Below are 12,301 nucleotides of genomic sequence, written 5' to 3' on the forward strand. Positions count from 1 at the left end.
ACTGAAAGAGGTATCGGCAAACTGGTGATTTCAAGTTATGTGTGAAAGTATTTTCAAAATGGTATACACTCATACTTTATAAAATAACTGCCTCCATGTATATATCGGGGTTATTACGTGTACATGTTATATGTTTCACACAACAAAACCCACACACACCAACTGGTGTACTCCAGTACACAACAATGTAAACAACAACAAAGCAAAAAGTGCACTGGTCTTAATCTTAATATAGCACCTAGAACGCCAAACAACTTATGTAAGACCCTCTATACACGAGCAGACATATAATGTGTACGACTCGTTTCTCATAGGGGTCACTATTACTTTAATCATAGTCATCCATAATTTTTATAGTTTTTGGGTTTTTTTGGTTTTTTCAATAATTATAGGGTAATTCCCAATTGAGATAAAAAACGGATACTTATCCGCTCTGAAAAGGTCCCAGATAACCCGACATGGCCATGTTTCGGACCGCTGTCCTGCTTCAGGGGAAAAGAAGGAAACCAATTCAGGTAGTCATATGAAACATCTTCTTCTTGCGGCGTATTTACTCCGTGCCGATCCTCTTTGTAAAGGCGAGCTGCGTTTCAGCCCGCTAGCGGGCTCGGCACAGAGTAAATACGCCGCAAGAAGAAGATGTTTCATATGACTACCTGAATTGGTTTCCTTCTTTTCCCCTGAAGCAGGACAGTGGTCCGAAACATGGCCATGTCGGGTTATCTGGGACCTTTTCAGAGCGGATAAGTATCCATTTTTTATCTCAATTGGGAATTACCCTATAATTATTGAAAAAACCAAAAAAACCCAAAAACTATAAAAATTATGGATGATTATGATTAAAGTAATATGACCCCTATGAGAAACGAGTCGTACACATTATATGTCTGCTCGTGTATAGAGGGTCTTACATAAGTTGTTTGGCGTTCTAGGTGCTATATTAAGATTAAGACCAGTGCACTTTTTGCTTTGTTGTTGTTTACATGTTATATGTTTTACATGCCCAAAATATACTATCATAAGTTTATAAAATTGAGAATGTATGCATTTTCTTGAACTGGAAATGTTCATGTGTCGTGAAAGATATGCGAGTACTTTCAGAGCAGAAATACGCAGTATTTTATAGTGCGCAGTTTATAAAATCCTAGCATCAGTCTCCGTGCGCAGATCCACGTATCCGTGTAAATGCTGTAGCGCAGTTAGGTTTGAAAGTTAGGCTGCCTCTGTGGCAGCATGCAAGGCTTCGTTATTTGGGACACTGGGCTAGAAGACTAAACCTTGCATGCACAGCGAGACGGTTCTGTACAGGTGATTGTGCTGGAGTGACAGCACGGTGGACAAGAAGGAAGATGGAGACTTGAATCACTAGTACAGGTTACATCCTTTTTAGGTAAACCCTACAGTCATCCTTCCTCTCAAGCACAGTCAGGTGATACACCTGGGGAAGTGCAACTGATAAGTCCCTGGAGGAGAAGTCCATGAACTGCTATTAATCAGTAGGGAATAGCCACTGCTATTAATTGCGTCAGTAGCATGGGATCTACCTAATGTTTGGGTAATTGCCAGGTTCTTATGGCCTGGATTGGCCTCTGTTGGAAACAGGATGCTGGGCTTGATGGACCCTCGGTCTGACCCAGAATGGCATGCTCTTATGTTCCTATGTTAACCCCTTGCTGTCTGGTCTGGAGGGTGACCTTTTGCGAGCAGTCATCTCCAACAGGGGGATTCTGGTGAGCTGAGCAGTAAGTGGAAGGGGTGGGGGGAGAAGAGGAGATGCTGGGCACTGTGAGCAGGGGGCAAAGGGAGAGGGATGAAGATCTTGGCAGAGGGTGGGAGAAGAGTCAGAGGTGAATGCTGAGCAGGGTGAGAAAGGGGGTCGCTGTGCCAGCACTGCCACCGATAGGCAGGAGGGTAAGAGAGAAGTCACGAGACTGAAGGTTCTCCTTGGGCACCTAATACCCTGGCATCTGACAGTGGAGCCCTAGACTCCAATATCATTTCTGAAATTTGTGCCAATACAGGGGGTGGATTTAAGCTTATGTTGATAAAGCCATTTTAAAACAGCCTCAAATTAACAGCGCCAGCCTGCTGCTCCTGTGCCACGTAGACAATAAGCTGCATGTCACCTGCAAATAGGTAGCAATCAATGCAAATTATGTATTTCCATGCCTGAGGTACAGTGTGGCTCCTGTTCCAGTGTTTCCTTAGGCTGCTAGCTTGCTAGGTAAAAAAAAAAAAAAAAAAAAGCGCAGCACGGTGCCAGAGATGTGAATTAGCATCAGCAAGTGTAACCAGCAGTGACAGCTTCCCAAAACAGACTGAAGAGCTGCCGGCAACTCAGCTTTCTTGTACGGGGAAAGGGAAACTCTACCCAGTCTTGAAAGGAGATGGAACATGAATTCAAGTCACTGGGAAGGTGGAAGAAAGCTGGTGCAGGTGGGAGCAGAGCTTGCAGCTCTGTCTGACTCCGATTGCAGAGCCAGAAAACCGGAGAACAGGAGACAAGAGCTCAGAAATGAGTTTGCAGAGGCCCCGACGGGCATTTAGAATCCACGGTGAACCAAGAGAGAAGCCAGCGTTTGACGCGCAGGTTGGACGAGGCCAGGGCTGTGCGACCGCAGGAGGCAGCAGGAGATGCCCCCACAGCTCGCTTGCAGCGTCGGGCCAGGTGTGAGAAGAAGGTGGCATCTCACTGTCACCCTGCCGTGTGCCATGGAAGGTGGGAGCGAGCGCCCCGGCCGTGGGGTGAACACACAAGATGACGCCAGTAATTAAGCGGCACGCGGAACTCAAGCCACGCACTTCTTTCTCTGGCAAAGCCGGTGCTTATCGCAGCCGCAGCAGAACCTTCTAGAAGCCCAGCCTGGCTCTGCTCGTGTGACGGCGAAGTGGCATCGCGGCCCCGACACGCCATGCACCAGGCTCAGGCACCCGAGCGAAGTTTTCCGGCTCGCACGAGGTCCAAGCAGAGGTGACTGGAAAATGCAAAATACCAAACCATTCTTTCAGTGACCCCCATGTAATGACCCTCAGAGAGGCCAGACCCGAGAGCGCAGACAGACAATTACAATAATAAAATACAGCAGCACTCCCGTCACTGGCCAGGCGCGCACCAGCTTCTCCCCCTTCTTCCATCTGACTGTGTTCCTAGACAGTTACTGAATCAGTAATCCCCCTCCAGCTCACGAATTGCTACAGTGGGGGGACGGGGACCCTCACAGATGCAGTGCAGCTGACAAATATTTTCCATCAGAACAGACTGCGCTTCCCGCGTTTGGGCAGTAGGTGGCAGCAGCAGCCTCTCTGTTAGAGGGGGCCACCCTCACTGTACAGCAGGGCTGGGAGAGGGGAGCGATGCAGGGACTAGTGCCCGGCCACACCCCGAGCCCAGGGGCAGCCTCTCTGTTAGAGGGGGCCACCCTCACTGTACAGCAGGGCTGGGAGAGGGGAGCAAGGCAGGGACTCGTGCCCGGCCACACCCCGAGCCCAGGGGCAGCCTCTCCGTTAGAGGGGTCACCCTCACTGTACGGCAGGGCTGGGAGAGGGGAGCGATGCAGGGACTCGTGCCCGGCCACACACGAGCCCAGGGGCTGTTTCCTCTGGTTATGTTTGTTTGATTTCATTCATATTCTGCCTCTCAGCACTTCAGGTCCTGTTGATACTTCCCTGTCCCCCGGAGGAGGATGAGGGAGAGAGGGAGGTTCTTGAACTGAGGAAGGGGAGGAGAGTGGAGGAAGAGTTGGGGAGTGGGTCCCAGGATCTGGGAGAGAGAATCCAAAATCAAGGGAAGGAGGATCTGAATTGCAGAGGGTGGGGAGGAGAAGAGGGAGATGCCCCTGCCGTGCTCCCCTTTCTCCCACACACAGACATACACTCCCCCCCCCCCCCCCAGCCAATCCCCCCTCTCTTCCTACCCTCCAATGACCTCTACTCAGCCTCTCCTGGAGGGGAAGGACAGGAGCAGGAAAGAGAGGGAGAGAGACCCAGCACAGCTAAAAGGCAAAGGTTCAGCCAGGCTGCTGCCCTAGGAAGAGGCCCTGCATTTACCACACTAAGGGGCAGATTCACTAAAGTCCGCGGGAGGGCCCGCTCTCCTGTGCGCGTGATTCAGTATGCTAATGAGGCCCGGCGGTAAAACCAGGTACAAGGAGGCGCTAGGGACACTAGCGCGTCCCTAGTGCCTCCTTTTGGACAGGAGCGGCAGCTGTCAGCGGGTTTGACAGCAGACGCTCAATTTTGCTGTCGTCGGAAACCGGACGCCGGCAAAATTGAGCGTCCGGTTTTCGACCCGACAGCCGCAGGCCGACTTCAATTTTTTTTTTGGAAAGTTTCAGGACCTCCGACTTAATATCGCTATGATATTAAAGTCGGAGGGTGCACAGAAAAGCAGTTTTTACTGCTTTTCTGTGCACCTTCCCAGTGCCGGCAGAAACTAGCGCCTACCTTTGGGTCGGCGCTAATTTCTGAAAGTAAAACTTGCGGCTTGGCTGCACATTTTACTTTCTGAATCACGCGGGAATGACTAATAGGGCCCATCAACATCCCTAGCACAGGTTACATCCTATTTAGGTAAACCCTACAGTCATCCTTCTTCTCAAGCACAGTCAGGTGGCTTAGCAGTGCGCTCTGCACTGTAAAAATGCTGATTTTTCATGCAGTAAATGACCGAAGGCGGGGACAGTGCAAGATATCGCTATGGGCAAGTGGCAGGCAAGGACATTCTGGGAAACGGCCACCGACCGGGCCTGGAGCCTAGGGGGCACCTGGGCTCCCACCCCTGGACCTCGGGGGACTTTATTTTGTTTTTTAGATGAGCGGGAGGGGGAGTCAGCAACACCACCAGGGATTTCCTTTTGGGTGAGGGGGCCCGGGGGGGGGGGGGGCCGAGGGTGCAGCAGTGCACTGGGTCATCAGGACAATTTTGTCCTATGGGGGGGGTCCAGGCTGGAGGAGGGGGCAGGACTTGCCGCGGTTATACAAAAAGTTTAATTTTTTTTTTTAGGACAATGGGCCCCCCCCCCTGCTAGGGCAGAGGGGGTGGGACAGGGAGTCTACGCAGACTCCCAGGGGCTTGTGAGGAGGTTGGGGGGGGGAGGGTAATGTTGTCAGGGTCCAGCAGCCCCGTACGTGATGGCGGCTCCAGGGTCCTGGGGCTGCTTCAGGCTGCGCTCCCGGCCGCGCGGGGGCTGCGATATTTTACCGTGGGATCCGCCCGGCCGCAAGATCGTTCACCGTGGCTCGGGGAATCCCGCGCTACGTTTCCCTTGGGGGGGGGGGAAACACTGCGGCTTAAGGAGCGAGGCCTCTCTTGCAGTTTCCCTCACCGCGCATCTTCGCGGGCGCTTCCCAGAAATCCCGAATCCTTCTTCCTGTAAGCTGCGTTTTTACTCCGTTGTTATTTGTATTTTTCCCCCTTTTGATCGAATCACGTGTAAAGCTGCCGCGCCACCAACGCCATCCGAATCCGCGGAGCAGGAGGCCGGATAAAGGCAAACAAAGCGTTATTCCAGGTCCGCGGCCGGACAAGCTTCCTACACTCCCAGCCCTCTGCAACGTAGCCAGGGAGCCGCGTGGTGCTGCGACGTGGCGCGTGGCATTGCTCGTTTACGTCCGCGCCGGACAAGCTTCCTACAGTCCCAGCCCTCAGCAACTTAAGCCAGGGAGCCGCCTGGCGCTGCCACGTGGAGCGTGGCATTGCTCGTTTACGTCCGCACCGGACAAGCTTCCTACACTCCCAGCCCTCGGTAACTTAAGCCAGGGAGCCGCGTGGCGCTGCGACGTGGAGCGTGGCACTGCTCGTTTACGTCCGCGCCGGACAAGCTTCCTACACTCCCAGCCCTCAGCAACTTAAGCCAGGGAGCCGCGTGGAGCTGCGACGTGGAGCGTGGCATTGCTCGTTTACGTCCGCGCCGGACAAGCTTCCTACACTCCCAGCCCTCAGCAACGTAGCCAGGGAGTCGCGTGGAACTGCGACGTGGCGCGTGGCATTGCTCGTTTACGTCCGCGCCGGACAAGCTTCCTACAGTCCCAGCCCTCAGCAACTTAAGCCAGGGAGCCGCCTGGCGCTGCCACGTGGAGCGTGGCATTGCTCGTTTACATCCGCACCGGACAAGCTTCCTACACTCCCAGCCCTCGGCAACTTAAGCCAGGGAGCCGCGTGGCGCTGCGACGTGGAGCGTGGCATTGCTCGTTTATGTCCGCGCCGGACAAGCTTCCTACACTCCCAGCCCTCGGCAACTTAAGCCAGGGAGCCGCGTGGCGCTGCGACGTGGAGCGTGGCATTGCTCGTTTACGTCCGCGCCGGACAAGCTTCCTACACTCCCAGCCCTCAGCAACTTAAGCCAGGGAGCCGCGTGGCGCTGCGACGTGGAGCGTGGCATTGCTCGTTTACGTCCGCGCCGGACAAGCTTCCTACAGTCCCAGCCCTCAGCAACTTAAGCCAGGGAGCCGCCTGGCGCTGCCACGTGGAGCGTGGCATTGCTCGTTTACGTCCGCACCGGACAAGCTTCCTACACTCCCAGCCCTTGGCAACTTAAGCCAGGGAGCCGCGTGGCGCTGCGACGTGGAGCGTGGCATTGCTCGTTCACTATTTAATATCATTTATATTATTTGTGTCCACTAAAATAAAAAAAGGTGCTGGTCGCTCCTCCTGCCCTGATGTGGTGCGCATCCTGCAGCCTCTCCCCATGCACCGCTGGCCCCCTGGCAGCTAGTGCTCCCTCCTTACCGACCTCCCTTCTCTCTTTACCGGCTCCCGCTCTCTCTTTGCACACTGGCCCTCCCCTTCTGCCTCTCCCTCCTGTGCGGTGCAAAGTACAAACGGCCGAGCGCACCTTTACCCCCCGGTTTGGCCGCGCGTTTTCGATGCGCTATTTTTACCCCTTATACAGTAAGGGGTAATAGCGCGTGGAAAACGCGCAGCCAACCACCCCCCCCCCCCCCCGAAACTAATAGCGCCCACAACATGCAAATGGCCCTATTAATTATTCCCGCGAGATACAGAAAGTAAAACGTGCAGCCAAGCCGCACGTTTTACTTTCAGAAATTAACGCCTGCCCAAAGGCACAAGGAAACTGCTTTTCTGTGCACCCTCTGACTTAGTATCATAGCGATAGTAAGTCGGAGGTCCCAAAATTATAAAAAAAATTTAAAATCTGCCCGCGGGTCGGAAGATGGAAACTCAATTTTGCCGGTGTCCGTTTTCCGAACCTGTGGCTGTCAGTGGGCTCGAGAACCAACGCCGGTAAAATTGAGCGTCGGCTGTCAAATCCGCTGACAGCCGCCACTCCTGTCAAAAAGGAGGCGCTAGGGACGCGCTAGGGTCCCTAGCGCCTCCTTTTACCGCGGGCCCTCATTTAAATACTCGATCGCACACCCAGGAGAGTGGCCTGGGCGCGCCGGCTCTCCCGCGGTTTTTACTGTATCGGCCCCTACGGGATCAGAGATGCACATTTCCCAGAGCTGAGAGAGGAAATCAGAGACTTCCCACAAAAGAAGGAGCAGGAAAACCTCTTTATAATCCTGGGGAGAGGGGAGAGCAGCAGAATCAGGGGGGGGGGGTCTTGCACTGGGCCAGAATGAAACCTGGCCAGAGAGAGAATATGGGCCAGCAGCAGAAACTGACCGGACCCTGATACTGCGCCTTGACCTTTATTATCCTATAAGTTTACCCTTTTGTCTCCTTTTATGCAGAATAGGTAAGCTCCTCTGCAATCCCAATGCAGATACCTGAATCTAGACCCAGCACACCTTGCTGCTCCTCTCCTCTCCTCTCCTCCCTCCATCTATAGGTTCCTGCCCTCCCCCCTCCCCTTCTCTCTGTGTACTCCAGGCTCCCTCCTTGAGTCAGTCCTGGTCTCTTCTCGCACTCCCCCTGCACTCAGTCCTTCCTCCCTCTCTTCCAAGCTCCCCATTCATGCATCCCTCTCCTCTCTCTCCCTCCTGCAGTCTGCCCTGGCCTCCCCCGCCGCGGAGCCCTCTAATTCCTCTTCCTCCCCCTGAAATCCTCCTCCCTTCCCCCTCTTTACAGTCAGCCCTCTCCCCTCTCTCTTTCTGTTCACTACCCCTCTGCAGTTAAGCTCCCCTCCCCCCTCAGCAGTCAGCCCCTCTCTTTTCTCACCTCCCCCCCGTAGTTAGTCCTCTTCTCCCTCTCTATCCTCACTTCTGCTCTGCAATCGGCGCTCTCCTCCTCCTCCCCCGCCCCGCACGTGGTCTGCCCTCTTCCCCCTCTCTCTCTGCCCAGTTCCGCTCTCCTCCCTCTCGCTCTTCACTTCCCCCCTAGCAGTCAGCGCTCTCCTCCCTCGCTCAGGACTTCCTCCTCCCGGCTGCACTCACTTCCTCCTCGGGCGCTGGGAGTGGCAGAGCCGCGGCGGGACCGGGAGCAGCAGCAGCAGCAGCGCCGGAGCTCCGCGGTGAGTGGGGGGGCAGCGGGGGGAGGGTGCGTGCCCGCTCCGGGGGGCGGGAGGAGCCGCGGGGCCACGGCTGAGGAGGGGCCGCTCCCTTCTCCCCCCCCCCCCCCGGGCGCCAGGACTTAAGTTTGCAAACGTCGTGCGTGACGTCACGCCCAAACTTAGGGAAGAGTCTGGAAAGGGGGGAGTGACGTCACTTGCAGGGCCCAGCCTGGTGGATGTCGTCATCCTCAGCGCGCCCCGCCCCCCCCCCCCGAGGTCCGGGGGCCCCTTGGCGCTGGAGGGAGGGGGTGGGTGGTTTTGGGTTATTGCAGCCGGGGGGCAGTTTTTCCAGAGCTGAGCCGCGGTATACTGAGCTCCTGCCCCACCTCGTTACAAGCAGCGGAGCATCCTTAGGGAAACGTTTGACACATGCACGCCGGGTCTTGGTGGCAAAGCCCATGGGGCCAGCCTTAGAGATGGAAACCTGAATACCCCAGGAGGGGGGCAGGCTGGGGAGTGATCTGAGAGAATGCTGCCTTACAGAGAGGGCGCCGGGTGCATGCAGTGAGCTGCTGAATGCAGGGGTCCCCTCGGGGAGCTGTGCACAGGGGGCAGGCTTCATATGGGCCACCCCGTCACAGCTTCCTGTTTCTAGGGCTGGCTGCCGGCAGGAAGGTGAGGATGTTTCAGGTTTCTGGCCGGTGCTGATCTCCCACCCCAGTGAAACTGCCCATTACAGGAGGGCCTACCCGCTTCATTCAGACCCCTGGGGGAATCCTGCTGGACCTGTGAGTGACCCTTGCCAGGCCCTGCTGTGCCTGGCACCTGGGTTCAGGCAGAGAGTGAGAGATGGGGAGACTGTGGCGCTCTCTCTCTATGTGATGGGAGTTCCTCAGTGTGCCTTTAATACAAATAAATATCCAGCAGCACCAGTGCAGCTCAGTGTGCCTTTAATACAAATAAATATGCAGCAGCACCAGTGCAGCTCACTGTGCCTGTAATACAAATAAATATCCAGCAGCCCCAGTGCAGCTCGGTGTGCCTTTAATACAAATAAATATCCAGCAGCACCAGTGCAGCTCAGTGTGCCTTTAATACAAATAAATATCCAGCAGCCCCAGTGCAGCTCGGTGTGCCTTTAATACAAATAAATATCCAGCAGCACCAGTGCAGCTCAGTGTGCCTTTAATACAAATAAATATCCAGCAGCACCAGTGCAGCTCGGTGTGCCTTTAATACAAATAAATATCCAGCAGCCCCAGTGCAGCTCGGTGTGCCTTTAATACAAATAAATATCCAGCAGCACCAGTGCAGCTCAGTGTGCCTTTAATACAAATAAATATCCAGCAGCACCAGTGCAGCTCGGTGTGCCTTTAATACAAATAAATATCCAGCAGCACCAGTGCAGCTCAGTGTGCCTGTAATACAAATAAATATCCAGCAGCACCAGTGCAGCTCAGTGTGCCTTTAATACAAATAAATATCCAGCAGCACCAGTGCAGCTCAGTGTGCCTGTAATACAAATAAATATCCAGCAGCACCAGTGCAGCTCGGTGTGCCTTTAATACAAATAAATATCCAGCAGCACCAGTGCAGCTCACTGTGCCTGTAATACAAATAAATATCCAGCAGCACCAGTGCAGCTCAGTGTGCCTTTAATACAAATAAATATCCAGCAGCACCAGTGCAGCTCACTGTGCCTTTAATACAAATAAATATCCAGCAGCACCAGTGCAGCTCAGTGTGCCTTTAATACAAATAAATATCCAGCAGCACCAGTGCAGCTCACTGTGCCTTTAATACAAATAAATATCCAGCAGCACCAGTGCAGCTCACTGTGCCTTTAATACAAATAAATATCCAGCAGCACCAGTGCAGCTCACTGTGCCCAGGAGCCTGAGAAATAGGAGAGGGTTTGTTTGCTTTCTGGGGGGGGCTGCTCCAGGATTTAGGGCCAGGGATGAGCAGGCTCTTCTCTCAACAGTCGCAAAGCCGCTGGAGGGGGAGTAGTAGTGGGCGGAAAAGGCACTCGTGACCCGCAGTCACGGACACCTGCGTGGCTCGCGCAGAGAGATGCGTAAAACTCTGCTTCGTGTTTCCTCACGAGTGCAGCTTAAGTTTGTAAAGCGGCAGAATCACAGGAGCCCGCTGAGGACGCTCTGCGATAGCTGGGCCACGTCTCACAAGCTGAGGGGGGAGCCCCGACGTTTATTCGCCCCATTCAGTCACTTTCATTCCAGTTCCTTTCTCTACTTTCCCCTTCCCACAGGCCGGGAAAAGGGGCCCCTTGGTTCCAGCCGAAACCTCGGGGAGCTGGCAGCACGTCGTGATGTCATGAAGCAGTTTGAAAGCTGCCCTGCCATTGGTCAATGTTCGGATTTTGAAAGCTGCCCTGCCATTGGTCAATGTTCGGATTTTGAAAGCTGCCCTGCCATTGGTCGACATTCGGTATTTTGAAAGCTGCCCTGCCATTGGTTGACATTCGGTATTTTGAAAGCTGCCCTGCCATTGGTCGACGTTCGGTATTTTGAAAGCTGCCTTGCCGTTGGCTGCTGCCTGCGCTCAGCCGCTGACTCCGGTTCTTGTCTCGTTTCCAGTGAGGGTAACGGTGCGCTTAATGCACCGATGTTCACGTCGGAAACGTTGTCAGACCCGAGTGCAAAATTTATCTGTCAGAGGAGGAGGAGACGGGAGGGAGAGGTGGGCATAGTGAAGTGCTCCCACATCTCCTCCTCGCCGCTGCCCTGGGTGGCTTGCACGCTTCCAGGGTTCCTGTCCCAGAGAGCTGCCGCCCAGACGACCAGGGCGCTGGCTGCCTTCCAGCAGTGAGAACAGTGCGTTTTTGTGTTTCCCCGCCGGGGCTTGCGTGCTGGCCACTTTTGCTTCCCTTTTCAGTGCTTGAGCAAGCAGACCGGGAGTTTCTGGGGAGGTTAGAAGTGATTCACCCAGCGTCGCTCAGAGATTACTTGTCCAGTCATCTTCCTAGTTAGCATTCACATTTTTTTTTTTACTTGTCTGGAAACATCTTCAAAAAAGGTGAAGAACCTTAGCCCAACGCGGGCAGAGAAGTAAAGGTGAACAGACAGGATAGATAGCGGGCGAGGGTCCGGTAAAAAGGAATTGCCCAGGATACCCGTTCGTGCTCGCTGTGCACTCAGGTGGGCTAAGCCAGCAGCCACGCTCGATGTGCAAGCTCCCGGCTTGGAAATCAATCCTGCCTTAGCTTCTGCACGGCTTTAATCTGGTTCTGCATCCCTGATCCAGCGGAGATGTGGCCATCTCCGGGCTGAGCATCCCGTGGCGCCTCTGTGCTTGTCCGGCCGTGCCTTGGCTCCTTGTTGGCGCCCCCCCCAGGGCCCGCCCGGCCCTCTTGCGTGTCTGCTTGTAGCGTGGGGGGGGGAGGGGGCTTGCAGACCCTCCGTGGCATGCGGAAGGTCGGTGATCGCTGGGACTCGCGTGCTGACCGCCGGCTCCTGTCAGCTTCCCTGGCCTTCGAGGAGAGCGCGTTGGTTTCTCCTTTCAGCTTTGCTGCCCCCGTCCCTCCCTCACCCCACTTGGCCTGTAGTGGAATAAAATCGCATTTGGATCTTCGCGGTGATAAAATGGCACCCGCCAGACTTCGACAACCCCAAAAGGCAGAGGTTTGCGTCACCACGGGACGCAGCCTCGCAGCCTCTCTCGACCGTGGGTCTCCCTAAAGAATTTCTCCTTCACTCTCCTCCCCCTCCAACCAAACAGGAATCGTTTTTTTTTTTAGGCCTCTTCCCTCCCCAGCTGGCGGCAGGTTAGTGGTCACGGAGGATTTACAGTGACCGCACCCTCCGGGGTCTTTCCTCATCTTATTAGAGAAATAATTGTGTGGTGAGCTGGGAGGCTCGGGCTGCGAGGTCTGGAGACTAGAGATTGGATCT

At 54.7% G+C, this 12,301-nt stretch overlaps 1 protein-coding gene across 1 annotated transcript in view; it reads left to right on the top strand.

The window, feature by feature from the left end:
- Positions 1–8,128: 8,128 nt before the first annotated feature.
- Positions 8,129–12,301, top strand: part of RHOG (ras homolog family member G) — a 54,537-nt gene continuing 50,364 nt past the window's right edge. The window contains exon 1 of the mRNA XM_029601958.1: positions 8,129–8,411. The gene's annotated coding sequence lies outside the window, so the exon portion shown is untranslated. The remainder of the gene's footprint in view (positions 8,412–12,301) is intronic.

The sequence above is a fragment of the Rhinatrema bivittatum genome, chromosome 5, assembly GCF_901001135.1.
Source record: "Rhinatrema bivittatum chromosome 5, aRhiBiv1.1, whole genome shotgun sequence".
NCBI lineage: Eukaryota > Metazoa > Chordata > Amphibia > Gymnophiona > Rhinatrematidae > Rhinatrema > Rhinatrema bivittatum.